Source organism: Panthera leo, chromosome B3 (genome assembly GCF_018350215.1).
Source record: "Panthera leo isolate Ple1 chromosome B3, P.leo_Ple1_pat1.1, whole genome shotgun sequence".
NCBI lineage: Eukaryota > Metazoa > Chordata > Mammalia > Carnivora > Felidae > Panthera > Panthera leo.
The window spans coordinates 76315323-76334354 of record NC_056684.1 but is presented as its reverse complement, the minus strand read 5'-3'; the positions used below and the strand labels follow the sequence as shown (position 1 = coordinate 76334354).

The 19032-nt window shown below is 32.6% G+C and overlaps 1 protein-coding gene across 7 annotated transcripts in view; it reads left to right on the top strand.

Annotated features, from left to right (window-relative positions):
• Positions 1-19032, top strand: part of NOVA1 (NOVA alternative splicing regulator 1) — a 149266-nt gene that overhangs the window by 17260 nt on the left and 112974 nt on the right. For 2 of the 7 annotated variants that reach the window (XM_042942878.1, XM_042942876.1), the window contains one exon: positions 9740-9894. The exons of 4 other annotated variants lie outside the window; for them this stretch is intronic. The gene's annotated coding sequence lies outside the window, so the exon portion shown is untranslated. Of the gene's footprint in view, positions 1-9739; positions 9895-19032 lie in introns of those variants that run through there. One more of the 7 variants, XM_042942884.1, reaches the window with a different exon arrangement.

The window sequence follows — 19032 nt, the reverse complement described above, 5'->3', positions numbered from 1 at the left end:
ATCCGATCTCGACATTTAATAGCTGTATGATTTTTTTTGTCAGGTCCTTGGATCTATAATTTTTTCATCTGTCTAATGGAAATATTAGTACTCCTCACACAGTCATAAGTTGTTCCGGGTACCACAAAAGGGAAGATGTAAAAGTATGTCACATAATACCTGCCATATAAGCATTTTATAACCATCTTTTTAAATTTTTTCTTTCCCATATTTGTTACATTTATAACACTAAATATACAGCAGACATTTTAATGTAAAATAAACTATAGAAATGTAGCTCTAAAAAGGAAAACATTGCTATAAGGAGTTTTTCTTTCAAAATTGCTTTTTTCTTTTAATAACTGATTGTTATTAAAATATAAGCAATACATAGAAAGTTAAAGCTCATTTTTCATCCCATCCCTTTAAAATAATATAAATAATTTGGTGTATATTCATTTTGACTTTATAAACGCCTTCTTATATTTTTATATATCTTATATATTCAATTTTTAGATACAATTGTCATATATATTTGTATTTGAATAGATAATTACAAGTGATATTCATTGTTATAAATGGGATGAATTTGCAGCAAATCACCTCTGTTGGTTAATGGATTTGTAGAACTTCTAAATACTCTAAGGTGTCCTCCCAGTCACAACTATGTGGATATTTTTATGTGAACATTTTTATGTACATAGCTTAAAAATGTGTTCTGTGATACCCCTGAGGGTACACAGAGCCTTGTTGTTTATTTTTTACCCATATGATTGACCTGAAAACTAGAGATAAGGATTTATAATATTGAAGCATATTATAATCTCATATGAAGCACATGGGCTTCATTGTATTTAAGACTCTTGAAAATTAACATAATTTATTAAACCCTCCTTTCTTCATCTTTGTACATTCAAATATAAAATGTTAAAAATATTTAATAAGAAATCAAATCGTATATAGAATATTTAATACTTCTTTCATGATCTTTTTCAAGATACTGAGACTTCTGAAAATCCTTTACCTGTTAGTTGAAAAGAAAGTCATAGTGTATTAAATGATGAAGCTAGATGTTTAGTAATATAGGTGATCGTTCAAGACTTATTTTTCAGCCGTTTTTAGCTTAAAACATTGTTTTAATTGCTTTTGTAAAGCAATGTAGTTCATGTTCATGCAACTTTCAGGGAAGATCCTCTAAAATTTAGTGGTATAGTTTTACTAAGAGTATGTTTTGGGGTCATAGCATATTACTTTCCATTCCTTAACAAATATTCATATTTTCCATGACTTATCACAAAAATTCTTGATTACCATTATGGTGAAAAATTTTTTATGATGTGTGTATATTTTGTTATCATCAGTGTGTAAACTTAATGTATTCAAGTGCCTTGCATATTAGATATATTTATATGTTAAATATTTAGGATTTGTCTAATCCCATAGCAAAAACAATTGTGTATATGATTTTTTGTGTGTGACTGTGACTTTAAGGGCAATAAATATACTTAAGATCATATCGATTCTTACTGCTTTGTGGAAAGTATAAAACCTTAGTGAATATCTGCCATAGTACAGAGTAAATTCAATTAAATATTTAGAATGTTACACCTTTGAATATGTAAGAGTACTAAATGTTTTAGGAAAAAATGAAGCGAGAAACTTTGCTAAAGTTTATTTAATTCCATAATAATTAAATTTGTGGGCCTAATCTTTAGAGTGATGGATTTATTCTTAGATACTTAGAACACATAGAGATGTTGAGAGTGTTTGAAATCTGATTAGATTGAGTGTAATATTGAATGTTGGCAGTTTATGGAAGAGGAATCTGTATTAGTCGAGGGTAGAGGAGACTGAGGATTATCTCTGATTATATTAGGGTATGGGTTGAGGAATTATTGAAATTTGAGATAGTCTGTGAAAGCTGAAAATAGCTCCAACTTCCTTGTCACCTGCAGCATTTTCACTCTTTTAGAACTAGGGCAGCAGGCTACACCATATATGATGACTTTAAGTATTAATTCCAAAACTTTCACTGTCATCCTGATTGATGATCTTACGTCCTGTTTCACTGAGAAAATAAAAGTAATTAAAAGAAATTTCATAAGCTCCCATCACCAGATCTAGCCACCTAACTACATCAGTGCCTATGTAGTCTGTATTTTCTCTTATTCCGATAAACTGTCCCTGCCCATACCAAAGGCTAATCTTCCACTTTTAGTCTAGATTTCATTCCCTCTTAGCTACTCAGGAATGTTTTAGCAATTCTTTCTTCTTCTTATGTTATCAGTATACCAGTCAACAGCATTTGACAGTGATCACTGTCTTCTCTTTAAAGCATTTCATTTTGCTTTGAGCACACCTCTGCCTCACTGATTGCAGCTTCCAGTTTCCTTTGCTGGTTTCTTCTCATTTTCCTGAGCTCAGTCCTTGGACCGCTCCATACTTTTTCTTGTACATGTTTACACCCTTGGAGATCCTATTCATATTCAGTGTCATGGCTTTAAATAACCATCTGTTCTTCCATGACTACCAAATGTTTATATCCATTCTGGACCTTTCATCTGATCTCTAGACTAATGATGCAGTTACCTACTGGGTATCACTTGTATGTCTAATAAATATGTTAGAATGAAATATTCTGATCTTTCAAATCTTCAAATCTACTTCTCCCACCGTCTTCTCTATCTTAATTGCAACCTCATCCTTACAGCTGCTAAGGCCAAAAATCTTGGAGTCATCCTTACTTTCTCTCTTTCTGTTAAAGTTTACATTGAATCCATCATAATTCCGACTTTGTTCAAGATTATTTGCCTAATGTGAAAGCCAAAAGCATATATTAAAAACAAAGTAAATATTGTAAAAATGCATTCTGTTCTGCTTACCCAGGTGCAGAATCAAGGAAAGATGTAGTTAGCTGTGAGTTCAGTGTTAAAACTCTGGAGAGTGACAGAAAGTAACCTGTCCTAGTTACTGGATTGACCAGACTGAGCCCTCGAATTGTTCATTGTTTCAAAAGATAAAGCAATGGGAAATCTAGATTCATGTTTAATTTTATGTTATAGGGAAGTCTATAGGAAATAATCTGTATTCTAAGGATTATAAGTATCAGTACAATCATAATAGTAGCATAAATGTTTTATACCTGCAGGAATTGATTTTCAGAGAATAAATACGAAGCAGTAGAATTAAGAAAATTCTAAATAATGCCAGTTCATTGGATTGTATCAAAATTGAATCTTTTGAATGTTGAGGACATAGTTTAAAATGCAAACTGTTAGTTTAAAATGTAAACAATATATACATTGTGAATGATGATTAAATATATACTGAACCATTTGGAATATTGTGCCAAATCAAAACTTCATCTTTTTTTGAGGATTATACCTTAAAGAAAATACACACCTAAAAAAATAAATTTCCTGAGTGGTAATTGTTTTCCTATAAAATATTTTGAGATACTTTTATGCTTGTCAACTGGGAACTTCCTCATTTTGCTGTCTGTCCATGAAATATTATTCTAGTTAATGGACTTCATTTCTCTTTCTAATTTAAATCAATTAGTTTTCCTTTACTATTTTATGTTTCTCATTCTGAAGTCAGTTATTAAAGGAAATTGTATTATTTCAAACACAAGGAGAAAAAAATAATTGAGTTTTTATAGTGCTAATATATTTTCAATAAATAATTATGTATAACAATTTGGATTTCTTTCTAATTATACATTTCATTGGTATGTCTTCCTGGCAAAAGATCTTTGATCTCTGGAAATAATCTGCCAGAATAAGATAAAATCAATCTGTATACCTGTCAATGTATAGATGATTCAGTAGAGGAAGTTTCAGTAGAGGAAGGAAAGCTGATGGATGTGGCCTCCTGGAATTTAGGGGCAAGAATGTGTGTATGCATTTGATTTCATTTTTACATGCAACATTGAAATTTGATTTTTGTGGCTCAAAATTTTAGCTTAAAATTTGTGACTTAAAACATTTTATTTTGGCATGCTTAGTAATTACATACTTCTTTCTTAAATCATTCCTTAGTATTATTAGTGCTCATTTATGTGAGATGTGAGTTTGCACATCATTCTTACATACTATTTTGGAAATATCTATATGATACTATTTTCATACAGGTGATAGAGACAGATTTTATATAGGCTTTTCTGATTCCAAAGCCCATTCTCTTTTTATCATATCATATTATGTTGTCAAAAAATCCTTTCAGTGAAAGCAGTTTTCCCATATTTTACTCATTTTGAAGTTTTTTTAATTAAAATTTATTTTTAAAGTATTATTACATCATTGGCTGGTTTCAGCATACTCAAGTCATGCTTTTAAATTTTCATCTGTGTAAAATAGCTTTAAGATTTGTCTGCATAAGCAAATAAAGCATATTTAGACTATGGTTATATTTAATAAAAGTTATATATGAGAATGAAATATAACTGGAATTGTAACCTAATTGCTGATTCATAACTTGATATTGTTTCTATAAATTTGGTATTGACTAAGTTAAAGATGTGAAGTAAAGATTTACTTATTTATGTACTTAGCTAGCAAATATTTATTAAGTGTGAATTGCATAGTGGGCATTTCGCTATGTGCAGAGATATTAAAGACCAAATATCCTCTCAGAGAGAGGATATGAAATGAAGCTGGAGTGTCTGGCTAGAGGGTCTTTTAGTTGTGTCAAATAATTTGGAGTTTTATTTATTTTAAATCTAATTGCATATAATATGTTAAAACGACTTTCTAAATCTCTAGTTATTACATATTCAAACCTATATGGATGATCAAAACACCTATATGGTAGAGGGTATTTGCAGTTGTCAGAGAATTATTTAGTTAGAATTTACCTAGGACATATTTGACAATATAGTTAGCATTTTTTAATATTAAAAGGCATTATGTTTGGAGTAGCTGGCTAACTTTAAAAATGTGAAGTTATTAGGTAACTATTTTCTGATAACATTTTTTTTTTAAGTTTTAAGTAACCATTCATTTGTATGGCTCTGTTTAAAGCTGGAACCAAAAGTTGTTTGCTGCAAAATATAGCTTTATATTAAGACTTTGTTAAAGAGAACGATGTGTATGGAAACTATCAGAATTAAATGATTTGAAATTAAATATGAGTGACATTACTAAAGTAGCAGTGAATGTGTTACATTCTACACTAACCATATCATTACTGTTTTACTTTTTCCAGTTTTATGGTATCCATTTCTGTTCTTGAAAATCTTTAAAAATGTGTAATCCTTGTTTTCTTGAACTGTCATTATTTAAGATAAAAGTGTAGGGTCTGATGCTGCTCAGCCTCATGCTTTTATTGTCATCCACTTTTTGTACTTTTGCTCTGAGGTCACTGAGCATCCCTAGATAAAAGACTAAAATTGGACCAATTGATTCTGCTATTCAGCATAGCATATTATTTCCAATTGAGCCAGCTCATGTTTGTTTTTTTTTTTCTTTCAATAATCTCCATTTAGCTTTCTATCCTGTGCCTGTGCTTCAAACTTTCCATCTTTGTCAGCCTAGCAATTCACCCAACACCTTCATACTCTGTAAATGAACTTGCTTCAGTTTCTTGAGATCATCTTCACAGACCTCCATTAACTTCTTTTATACTTTATATTACTCTGTAACTTTGCTTTTAATCTTTTCTTACATTTATCTTTTGAGATGGAATTCTCTCTTCATCTTTTGAGGCTATATTTCAGCCTGTTTCTTTTTACCTTTTTTAGACTCTTGTTTTATTATCTCATTCTTTTGGATCTTTTTATTTTTTTCATTAGATCCTTCTCTTTGGCTTAGAAATCTCTTCAGTTCTTATTTATCTTAAAGTACAAAACACTACATCCTTTCTTTGATTCTGATAATTCTCTTATGGTTACGCCTCTCATCCCTCTGCAAATTTTCTTGAAAGCATAATCTGTATGCTGAATTTCCGTTTTCTCAACATTCAATGCTCCTGAAGTTATTCAACTCTCTTAAAGTTTTGTTATCTCTTAGTTCTTTAACTCACTGAAATAACTTTTTCAATTATCTAGTCATCACCTTCTTAATTTTCTGGAGTATTCCATGTTGATAATCACTCTCTTGATACTTTTCTTCCTTTGACTTTGTTGACATCGTAAGATTCTGTTTCTCTTACTGTCTTTCTAACTGTGTCTTCTTAAGCATTTTGAGGAGTTTCTCTTTTTTAAATCATCCCCTCAATGTAAAATTACATTAGATTTTGTCCTTGCTCCTATAGTTTTTTCTGACTTTATTACCTTTGTTCAGATCATTCTTAAGACCATATGTTTAGCTCAAAACTGTTTTGAACTTTAATTTGTGTAGTTCTCATCATAGATTTCATGTATTTCAAAAAAAGCTGATTATTATTTATTTTTTATTTTTTTTAACATTTATTTATTATTTAGAGACAGAGAGAGACAGAGCATGAGCATGGGAGGGGCAGAGAGAGGGGGAGACAGAATCTGAAGCAGGCTCCAGGCTCCGAGCTGTCAGCAAAGAGCCCGACGCAGGGCTCGAGCTCATGAATTGTGAGATCATGACCTGAGCCACCCAGGTGCCCTTAAAGCTGATTATTTAAACCTTATTTACAATCTTTCTGTTACCTTGCCCTAAAAGTACAAGTTCCTTAATATGGTTCACATGATTTGCCCTTTTTTTCTTTCCATCTTAATCCTTTATTAAATGAAACACACACAACATATCCACATGCGCGTGCACACACATGCGCGCACACACACCACTATTCCTATGTATCATTAAGGTTCCTACTTATATATGTCATCATTTATAAAGTCTTTCGTGACCATGAAAATCTAGTTAAGGCACCCTTCTTTTATGCTCATGAAGCATTCTGTTCTTAATGTTCATTGCAATTGTAAATCTTATCTAGCAGAGTAAACTACTAGCTCATTGATAATACAGACCATATCACCTTTACTTACAGTGTATCCCTAATATTTGACATAAGATCTTAATGAAAATGTAGTCTCTTTCTTTTGAGTACCCTCAGCATGTAGAGATCATTCCCTTGTTTGGCAACACCACAGTGGCAGGGTACTCCCAAAGAGAGACTGTCTGATCTCAGTTGTTCTCTGTTCTCTTTAGAATGTAAGATATTTATTTCCTCCTTCTTCCCTTCTTCAGATTCTAGTTTCCAAAACCGCAGGCAATATGAAAGGCATAATTATTCATTATATTACATATGTATCGAAATCTTTTTTTTTTTAATGTCTTATTTATTCTTAAGAGTGAGAGCAGGAGCAGATGAGCGGCAGAGTGAGAGAGGGACACAGAATCTGAAGTAGGCTCCAGGCTCTGAGCTATCAGCACAGAGCCTGATGCAGGGCTTGAACTCACAGACTGCGAAATCATGACCTGAGCCGAAGTCAGACACTTAACCGACTGAGCCACCCAGGTGCCCCTGTGTCAAAATCTTTTAATCCATATTGTTTAGTCTCTAATCCAAAATAACACGTCACCAGTCTTTGCTCTCTACTTCACTAATCTGTAAGTCAGGTGTGAGTTGATATAGAGGAAGGGAGAGAACAAATTCTGTAACCCATCTACTTCCATATATATGTGGTCAGTAGACTGACCAGGAACAATACTTATGCGTATATATAATCTGTGAAAAGAAGCATTGCACAGAATTTAGGAGGATTAAATGAGGGAGAACATGAATGATACATTGAACTTAGGCCTGTTTGGAATTATTTTAAAAGGTAAAGTGCCCACATACTATAAAACTTATGGAAGATTCTATTTCTGCATATTACAGTATTGTAACACTGCTTCCTGAAGAGGTGATTCAGGAGATGATAGTTGTGCCAGAGTGATTTACCCTTATGTGTTGTTTTGGGAACAAAATGCCACTGCAACTTTTATCTGTGGTTTTAGAGTGTATATGTATATGTGCATGTAAATGTGTCTGTATATTTGTATATAAGTGTACATATATATTATATAGATAATAGCCCTCCTTAATCTGTTTTGCTGAGAAGTTCACCTTGACAACTGCAGTCAAGTGATGAGATTTTCAGTGCTGAGATTTGCAGTGCTACAATCACAGTGACTGAGGATGGATAACTTTAGTCAACTCAGTTTTTGGAAATAATAATTTATATCTTTAGTGAGGGAGAAAAGTATTTCCTCCTGTTACCTTTTTTGACATTTACTGTTGTAGATCCTTTCATATAAAGAACCAAGAATGGAAGTTGTAAAGCCATTAAGTAATGAAAACAATGGACTCCTGTTTCTGTGTTGAATCAGAACTTCAAAATTATTTGGGCTTATTTCATTATGATACTGAAGATCACAAAGAAATAGTATACTATTGAGGAACTAAAGATTTGAAACAATCTGGGACTAATTCTTTTCAATTAGAAAATTGCCTTAGGCTACTTTCTCAAGTATTACAGTAGTTGAAATTGGGTGTGGTAATTATTCGTCATTAATAATGGGCAAGTTTTACGTCTTAAATTTTGCCGCTTTGAACTTTTTGATAGTTTGTATACCTAGATCTGAGTCTTGTCCAGTTACTTTCCATGATAAACAGAATTTTCTAGATAAAGAAATAAGATTGCTATGCACATGTAATTTTTAGAAATTAGATTGGAAACATTCTTTAACACTCAACTATATCATCCTTATCCACTTCTTGGTCTTTGTTAATATTTTAATCATCTGTTTTGTTGTCAAGAAATATGATCTAATAAACTGCATGCAAATGCAGACTATAATTCAGGCTTTTAAATAATTCACATTTCCTGTTCATTCAATCAAAATGTTTGTGTTTTTGGGGAGGAAAATGGGGAAGAAATGAATTAAAATGTAGTATGATATTCTATATGCAAGATACTTTCCTCGGTTCTTTCATTTCAGTGATTTTTCATTTCTAGAAGTGTTGTTTGATTCTTTTTCAGATTTCTTTGCCCATATGTTTACAAGACTCTACATACTTATTTTAAATTCTCTGTGATAATTCTGCTGTTTCTTTTTTCTGCTGGTTGTAGCCATGCTTCCTTGTGCATTTTGTAAATTTTTTGTTGTTAATTTTTGTTATAGTTCATGTAGGAATTTTTGAAACCTTGGATAAAGGTGGTTTCCTTCAGAGTGATGTTGCATTTACTCTTGTAAGGTGGCTGTGGTCAATCCTAATTGGAACAACTTGAAACTGAATTCTTGGCTTGAGGTCATTTGAACTATGGAGGTCTGAATTCAGGCTGAAAACCTGCTTGTAAGTGGACTTGTAGTTATGAATTCCCAGAAATTCCTCCTCCACACTTTCCAAGTGTGTGTGCTGGGGGACTTGTCAGAATGAAAAGATGTTTCTGTTTAACTCTTACACTGTATTGGTGTCAGGATTATTGGGGACTCTTCCTAGGCTGTCCACCTTGGACATACTCTGTGCTTTTTTTTTTTTTTTTTTCCTAATCCTTATGGTCAGGAAGATAAAAAGACAGAAGCTCAGATTACCTTGGTTCATCAAATGTACTCAAAGTGAATATGCTCTCAAATGTTCTACTTACTCATCTGGGTTCCTGCATTCATTTAGGTCTTGACTTCGATATATATTACTGTCTTGCTAGCTAACCAGTGCCATTGAAGAATGTGTTAGTATTTTTCCCCAGTATGTTTAGATGTTTCAGGCAGAAAAGCTGATCTGATTATCTAATGTACTATTTTGTAATATATAAAGAATGCTATATTTTTTTATACCAAATTATCTTACCTGTTTCCCCTAGGTACTCTTGTAGTCAGTACATGTATTAAAACCATTTCAGAAATGAGGTTACCTGACCTAAGTCATGCAGCTGTAACTGAAGAAGGTTGATCTTTATACAGATTGATCTATCTGACTCCAGAGTCCATGCTCTACATTGTACAACACTGCTTGCATGTGAGTTTAGATTCTTCATCTACAAATATTTGTTCTAAATAGTATTCATTTTGTTGATCATTGGTGGTATATATAAAGAAATGGAATCCTGAATTCGTATCTGCAAGGAGTCTTGAGAAAGAAGATATAATAACCATTACTATACTGTAGAGTTAGCAGTATGTGTCAAAAACAGGTCATAAGTGCACTGGGATTCCTTTACAAAAAAAATCTATTTTCTATTTTCCCTACATCTCTCCTGTTATCCCAATGTTATCTGCCTAGTTTTTTTTCTAACATCCCAGCAGATCCTTCCTTATAGCCATCTTTCCCTTAACTTTCTCATAGCAATCCTGTCAGTATTTTTGTTAGGATTTGTCACCTTGTAAATATCAAGAAACTCTTCAGGCGTTACAAATGCATGCAGAAATAAACATAATACAGTATTTGCCAAGCTTTTCTCAGTAAAGACACAGTAGTGCAGGAGAGCTTTATTGATTACCAAATGGAAAACTATTAAATAAGAAAAAGCATAACTGGTTCATCTTGAGCAAGAAAAAAATTGCTTAAGATGTTCAGATGTTTTTCCTTTTGAGATAGCTACTTCAGATTTAATAGATTTGAGAAAATGGAAAGTTAATGAAGCAGAAGAGTGGAAATGAAACAGGTATAAAATAACCATGTGCATAATAGAAGTGATCTTATTAACAGTTGTCCAGATTAGGTTACTCTAACAACTACCAAACTATTCAAATCAAACAAGATGTGTAAATGTTGTAGGATAATGCAAATAAGAGAAACTATAAATAAATTTTTCTAAAAGCATTCTTCATAAATTACATTTAAAATTGATTATACTGTATATTATTTTAGATTTTAACATTTAAATCAAAAGTACATAGACTTTAATACAGTTGCTGTTTAGATTATAACTTAGCATCTTTTTTGTGAAGTTTATTGGGAAAAGTGAGCTAAATTAAAGGAAAGTATTTTTATAGGAAATTAAATGGATTTTTTTTCATTTTCTAGTCATTCATTGAACTCATTTTCTGTGAGAGATACTTCTGAGTACTACTGAAGAAATATATGAGGTTCTACTTTTGGGAGAGGCAAAAGAAAAATATGTTTGTCTAAAGATTGGTCTCTTAGGGAAGATTTTAAAAAGTAGCATTTAGCCCTTTAAAAAGTATGTGAATGGCTCTATTTGCTTTTCTGATCTCTTATTATGATCACTCCTGTTGTCTTCTAATTTTTATTGATAATGGAAATTACCAATGTCAATAAGAAATACCAAGTAAGAAAGAATAATTATAATGGGTCTTCTTTCTCAGTGTCTGTTATTTTACTTTTAGAACTATAGTTTTTGCTTTCATAGTCTCGGTCATATTATGGGATTAATTTTCATATTAGTTAAGAGGTAAAATAGTAGATAATAAGGGACAGAATGTAGCAAAATGATAACAATAGTGATAATAATACAGCTAACATTTATTGACCATTTACTGTTTATAAGGCTATATTCAACACACTACATATTATTCGTTCTGGCCAGTAATTTTATGAAGTAGGGTCTATTCTTTTTTTTTAATGTTTATTTTTCAGAGAGAGAGAGAGAGAGAGAGAGAATGGGGGAGGGGCAGAGAGAGAGGGAGACACAGAATCCAAAGCAGGCTCCAGGCTCTGAGCTGTCAGCACAGAGCCTGACACAGGGCTTGAACCCAAGAACCCTGAGATCATGACCTGAGCCGAAGTCAGATACTTAACCGACGGAGCCACCCAGGTGCCCCTGGGTCTATTCTTACATATAAAAAACTAAAGCACACACAGAAAAAAAGTTAAATCACTTTCCCTAGGTACTTAGTTGTAACCACTGAAGCCAGACTAGAAAACACATGTATATAGCAGTCTGCATACAGTTGATTTTTAATGGTAATTCTTGTTCTGGTGACAATGAACTAGACCTGGAATTTGAAGCTACTGATAATATAGAATAGTTCTGTTAATAGCCTTCAAAATAGATATAATATTTTCTTAGAAGTTGCAAATCTGTTATGTACCCTGTGTCTAACCTTAAACTTTGCTTAAATTCTTTAACCATGGCATTAAGATTTGGTTAGCTGTTTTGTTATGTCAAAACATAACATTATGACATTTTTGTTTTTTACATTACCATGATTCTGAAACAGTATTTCATCATTCATGTAATTCATGTAGTTTTGTTCAAATTATATTTTCATCTGTGACTTTCTCCTCCATGCAGCATGTTTTCCTACCAGTTTTTCAGTTTTATTGTATTTTCTTTCCTTTTGCTCATTTAAATGCTGTATAATGATCATAGATCGATTTCTGAGTTACTATGTTTTTTTTTCTATATGAATGCCCATTTTATGTCTTTCTTTTTTTGTTGTTTATTTTATTTTTGAGAGAGAGAGTGAGTGGGGGAGGAGCAGAGAGAGGGAAACACAGAATCTGAAGCAGGCTCCAGGCTCTGAGCTGTCAGCACAGAGCCCAATGCCCGGCTTGAACTTACAAGTCCTGAGATCATGACTTGAGCCGAAGTCAGACAGACACTTAACCGACTTAGACACCCAGGTGCCCCTATAATGTCTTTCTTTATTTAAGAACTTTATCTTTACTTTGTGTTCTCATGCTCCTTTTTTCTTGTGTCACATTTTCAGTACAATCAGGGATTAAAGAAGATTAAAAAGAAAATGTGGTGGTCCTGGTTTTAAGTTAGTTTCATTTGTTAGTGACTTCTTTTTATTATGTAGTTAGTTCATTTCCATCCAGTATCATTTGGTCCTTACTGTAGAACAGTGTTCAGTGCTAGATTACACAAATGAATGAGCATGGTCTGCCTTTTTTTCTTTGTCTATGCAGTCTCTTAGAGTGTCTTGGCCTCATATCATACTGAACTTTTGGTCTTTTATATATGGAAGCCAAGAAGTAATAAGACAGATCTAGAATAAGACAAGAAAGAAAAAAGGTAAGGGAAAAGAGTAGAGAGTGGTGGACTGTGGGAGCAGGTGTGCAAGCACTGTTGTACTGGGACAACAGCAGATACCGTGGCACAGAAAGAAGCCCCTGGAGGACAGAATGTCTTTGTAATCTTGCAAGCGGAAAGGGTGCTTAACAGACCTCAAGGGCAGCACTGTAAAATAGTGAAAGTCTTAGCCACAGGATAGTTGCCCATCATCTGTTTTGGGGTAGAGGATAAGTCAAATAGCTACCTAGATATTAAAAATGATAACATTTTGTTATTGCAGAAGTGCAAGAGTCCAGGTACAGTGCGTATAGATGAAGAGCAAAGTCAAACAGCTATTGTGTTTTTTTTTTCCAGACAGAAAGGCCAATGACAGAAGTGAATTTTCTCAGTATTGACTTAACAAGGTGACAGCTCCTCCTGACTTCAATAGCTCTTGCGTTTTATCTTTTGTTATTTACACTAACTACCTTGCCACACAGTATAATTACTGATGCTCACAGTGATGATCTTACTGTATCAGAAATGTTTAAGTTGCATACCTAATGTTTTATGAAGTTAGGGATATATATGATACATTTTAGAAAAATTTCCATAAATGTATTTAAAACTCAGGTATAGTACTTAAAGGTTTCACTTTTTTAAAAAAATACTATGATGGGAGAAAACCCAGTCCCTACCTGAAATCAATTTGCATATCTCATGTGTAATGCAGAGACCTTAAAGTAAATTTCATCATGTAGGTTTTAAAATAATTTTATCAAAAAGGACTTAAAGCATTTTACATAAGTACAAATTGCAAATTAATATGATTTTTTTGTTGAGCCATAAATGACTTGTAACATTATGTATATGAAAGATTTAACATTTTTATCTCACAGAAACACTAAACCAGACATACATGTTAGACATATTTTAATAATTAAAATAGTCCTTTACCACATTGTTTATATATTACAGAGTAATAGGGTTATTTACTATCAGTTTTATTATAGTTTTCACCCATTTAACTAACTTACCATATTTAGTAAGAGAAAGAACAAAGGCTTTGAAATAAGTCCAAATAGAGTATGAATTTGTCTTTTCATTTCATTTGTTAACACTGTGATCTTTGGGCAAGTGGCTTGATCTCTTTTAGTTTCCTAGTATAAATATGGATATGGGAGTACCTGTTGCAAAGAGCTATAATGAGTGATGATGTACATAAAAACTATAAAAATACAAACTGAGCCCTCAGTAACTCATGTTGTCTCAGTATAAAGCAGCATGTGGTTACAAAATTATGTAAGAATGGCTTCTTGATTTTTACCTTAATTAGCAGTGCTTGAGGTTCTCTGTATGTACCAAAGAAGAATGACTCAGATCTACACAAAACTTATTAGTAAAGTTAATTGTAATTAAAATTGTTTGACATTTCTTCTTTCACTACTCTTTATTTATTAAAGTAGCCATTGTATATAGTTTCTTCAGGCATGGATGTGAAATCGTGTTGTGGAAAACTTTTGTTTTTGGAAAATAATTATTACTCTGTATCACATGTATGCCAGTTCACTGCTTAAACATTTTCCATCCGAACTGAAAGTATGTTGAGAGTTTATATCCCAGGGGATTACAACAGAAAGGGTGAGAAGCAGCTGAGCAAGGAATTGAAGAATGAATGCTGACTAATTGTCCCATTTATGCTCCGTATTCACTGGCAACCAAGTAGTTCTACTTTTAATTTTAGTCTTTATTCTTATACAACCAAAGAAACAGTAGGTTCTGTTTACAGAAAATGCTCTACTTAAAAGCAGTTGCAGTTTCAGAGAAGAAAAAAGCGTTAGAAGTTAACAGGTCTCAGGGAAGGGAATGAATTATGTGTAGTGATGTGACAGTGCTGTAAAATATTTTAAAAGTCTCTGGAATTAGGAGCCCCTGGGTGGCTCAGTTGATTAAGTGTCTGACTTCGGCTCAGGTCATGATCTCGCCATTTGTGAGTTCGAGCCCTGCGTCAGGCTCAGTGCGGTCAGCTAGGAGCCTGGAGCCTGCTTCAGATTCTGCATCTGTCTCTCTACCCCTTCCCTGCTCGTTCTCTGTCTCTCTCTTTTTCAAAAATAAACAAACATTAAAGAATTTTTTTAAATTTCTGGAGTTAGATTTCCTACTGAATTTGGAATTTTCTGTCTTCCATTCATTAGCTATGTAAACTCCAGCAGTTTACTTAATCTGTGTTTCAGTTTTCTTGTGTGTAAAATAGGAATAGAAATAGTACCTATGTCACAAAATTGTGAGGATTACATTAGTAAATACGTATAAAGCAATTCATACAGAGCAGTTCATACACAGCAATTGGAATAGTGCTTGACATATTGTAATGTTAGTTACCATATTTAACTGGGTCTAAAAGTACCATTGTTTGTAAGATAAACTATTACTTTATGTACCAAGAAAGAAAAAAGTGTAGAAGGATATGTGTCTTAGAATCATTGCCATATAATGTTATTAGGTAAGTAAATTTAATAAGCTTTTCATATTGTGATTCTTCTAAAGGTAATGTTTTTTTTTTTCTCCTTCTGTGTTATATTGGTAATATTTCACTGACTTTAACCAGATACATTATTTATTTTAGGGGAAAAATAAAAATATGACAAACCATGTATGGAAGTATTTAGTTTGTACAACTCTTGTTTTGTCAATTTATAATTTTTGTGGGAGAAATTCTCATTTTAAATTTATAAAGTAAATATTATTTGGCATTCTATTAATTTTGAACACACTTTCATATATCTCTAACACATTCATAATAATAGCTTGTAGTTACGTCCTTTGGAACCTATAAGATTCTAAAGTGTTTTGCAAATAACGACTATATATTGTGTTTAATAGATTTATAATGCTGAGTAGAACATAGTAGTAAAGATAACAGCCTCTGGGATGAAATTGCCTGCATTTAAATGTCAATTCATTCACTTATTAACTACTAAAGTCACTTTGCCCCTGTGTGCCTTTCTTTTCATATCTGTAAAATGGAGACTACTTCACAGAATTGAAATTTATGTGAAAAGTGCTTAGGACAGTGGCACTTAGAAAGTACATTGTGCTTGCTTGCTTGCTAATTTTTTATGTTAATTTGATTTTGCATTGTAAGTATTTTTTGAAGTTCTAATAAATTTTATTAACCAGAATTGTTAGTAAGCCAGATTATTCTAAATTTTACATTTGTTTGTTTATTTGTTTATTTTACTCTTTTAAAATGTAAAAAAAAGACAGACCTAGGGCTGTTTAATGCAGGACAGAGTGTTCTGTATACTCCAGAGATCTGTGCAAGTATGATAATTGGTATGCATAATAACACCTAATCATCGAGAAGGTAAGGAATGATATTTGATCACTCAAGATTATGTGTGGTAATTAAAAATATCTCTTTAATAACAAATTGTGAAAAAAGGAAAGTTTTGTCGCTTGAAGGTATATGTTTCAGTTCATGTCTGGATTTTATGTGAAACAGTGCTGGTGCTGGGTAATTTAGATTATTACTAAGTTAAAGTTTAGAAATTGACATCAGTCATGTATTACTTCACTTTTTAAGTAGGCAGTTTATCTAATTTACTTTCTTAGGTTGATTTTAAAAGCTTAAATAATATATGCACAAAAAGCAAAAAAAAAAAATTGAAAGAATTGAAACTAAATGACTGCATTCCCGTTTCACTGCCTGACATCTTCCACAGTCCTGCTCTCTGGAGGCTGTCACTTTGCACTTTTGGAGCTGTTTCTTATAGCATTTCCATATCTTTAAATAATACATAAAATTTTTTTTAATGTTTATTTTTTGAGAAAGAGAGAGACCCAGAGCACGAGTGGGGGAGGGGCAGAGAGAAAGAGGGAAACACGGAATCTGAAGCAGGCTCCAGGCTCCAGGCTCTGAGCTGTCAGCACAGAGCCCCACACGGGGCTCAAACCCACGAATTGTGAGATCATGACCTGAGCCGAAGTCAGGTGCTTAACCGACTGGGCGCCCCCATATTTTTAAATAATACTTTTAAACTGTTGTGTATTAATTGATCAATTTTATCTTTATTAATTTCACTTTTTATTAGTTGGAGATTTATTATTCTTGTATTTAGTTACCTTGTTCTCATGTATTTACACAGTAGTCACTCCATTTTCTCAACATACTTACCCAGTAATTTTGCATTATATCAGCACTGTTATATTATCAATATGGCTACTTTTTGAATGAAGTAATGCATTCTAATTGTCTCCTTTGTCTTGCTTTCCCCTTTTTTCTGCAGTTAGTAATTACTTCATTTTTGTTTGCTTACTTTTTGTGTACCTACTATTTTTTCCCTTAAGTATTTCAACATGTTATATGCATATCAATAATTTCTTTGAATGCTCAAATATGATTTCAAACACTGTATCAAATACAGTGTTTTTTTTTTTTGTTTTTTTGTTTTTTTGTTTTTTTGTTTTTTTTTTTTTTTTTGTCTGGAGACTTCTCTTTCCATTATGGTCTGTTCTCCATTTAGATTATTTGCTTTCTACTCCTAGTACGTAGTGAATATCTTGGGGCTTCCCTTAGCTATTCTGCAGGGCCAAATCCTTTAGTTCCTGAATCCCATGCCCCCTCCCCTTTTTCCTTTTTTTTTTTAAGAAGTATATTTTATTTTTCAGATGCTTCCTGATAAAGGAGTCATAGAAGTTTGCTTACTTGAAAATACCTTATCCCATTATCACTTTTGATATTAGCTTATATAAATAATTGCAATTTATAAAATGAGTTTTCCTCAGAATTATCAAGGCATCACTCCCATTCTCTTTTCTCTCTTTTTTTTTTACTTTTTTTTTTTTTTTTGCTACTTATTAGGACATTTTCTAGACTTTCTATTTCATTGAATATTTCATTTTAGCTACTTTTATTTTCTAAATGTTCTTACTGTTTCTCTGATTTTTTTTTCTTTTTTTTAACATAGCACATTGTTCTTATTTTGTGACTGTAATTATCATTTCTTATGTCTAGGAGGATGGTATTTTTTTTTTTTTAAGTTTTCTTCTGCTCTTTGTGTTGTATTTCCTTTGAGTACTTTTCTGTTTATTTATGTTGGTTTTAGTCTTTCCTGTTGGAGACTTTTCTGAAAGCCTGGGCTTAATGAAGTACTACAGATTAGGTTGGAAGCTGCGTGTCTGGGGACAAGAATTGTTGCTTCGTGAGGCTTTATGAAGATGATCAAGTAGAGAGCCAGAATTTTTCTTGGAGATGCCAGATTGTGGTATCTATGTATCTATTCTCTGGAGTCTTAAAAGTTCTCCAGTGAGTTTGCAAATATTCTTTCTGAGTGGTTTACATCTACCTGCCAATTTGTAGGAACCAGTTCCGGTCCAATTGACCCTTGTTCCTTGATGTTTATATATGTTGTGCTTGCTAATGTTAGGAACATCTCTGATCTTCTAGAAGTGACAGAAAACATGTGAAATTAGGGTAGTTTAGCCTGTGTGTAAAAATGTTCTCTGTATAGCCTTTTAGAGAATCCCTCAGTATTCATTGCTAACATTACCTCTGCGTTTCTGGGGTTCCATTAAGCAAATTATCTTGATTCTATTATCCTGTTTTTTCTGCCACTTAGTTTTCAGCTTCCTCTACTGTGCTGAATCACTAGACTTCTGCCCGACTTTTTCATTTTCTGAAACCATGTTTAATTTCTTGTTTGCTGTTGTCTTCTGTACCATTTTCTTTGTCCTTTGGTCATTTTAGTGGAGTTTGAAAAGGTAGTGTGCTGAATCTGCCATATTTACTGTAACAGTGATATTATTAATAATAATACTAAGTAGCATTTATCCAGTACTTTACCATGTGCTAGATTTATTCTTAGTATTTTAATGCAGATTTTCATTTAATCTTCAAACAAATTTCATTAGAAAGACACTACTGTTATCCTCATTTTATAAATGAGGGAACAAAGTGAGAAGTAATTTGCCTAATGCCACATAACTAGTAAATGGCAGAAAGATTTGAATCTGGGAACTTGTAGAGCCTGAGATTGCTACTTTATCATTATAGACCAGAAGTCTACAATACCTTTATGACATTTAGAGTTACTGAAATGAACACACATCTTAAAAATCACTTTAAAACAGGCAAGTCACTAGATCATTTAGAGGAAAACCTAGTATTTTATAAATATGCTGCATATAGACAC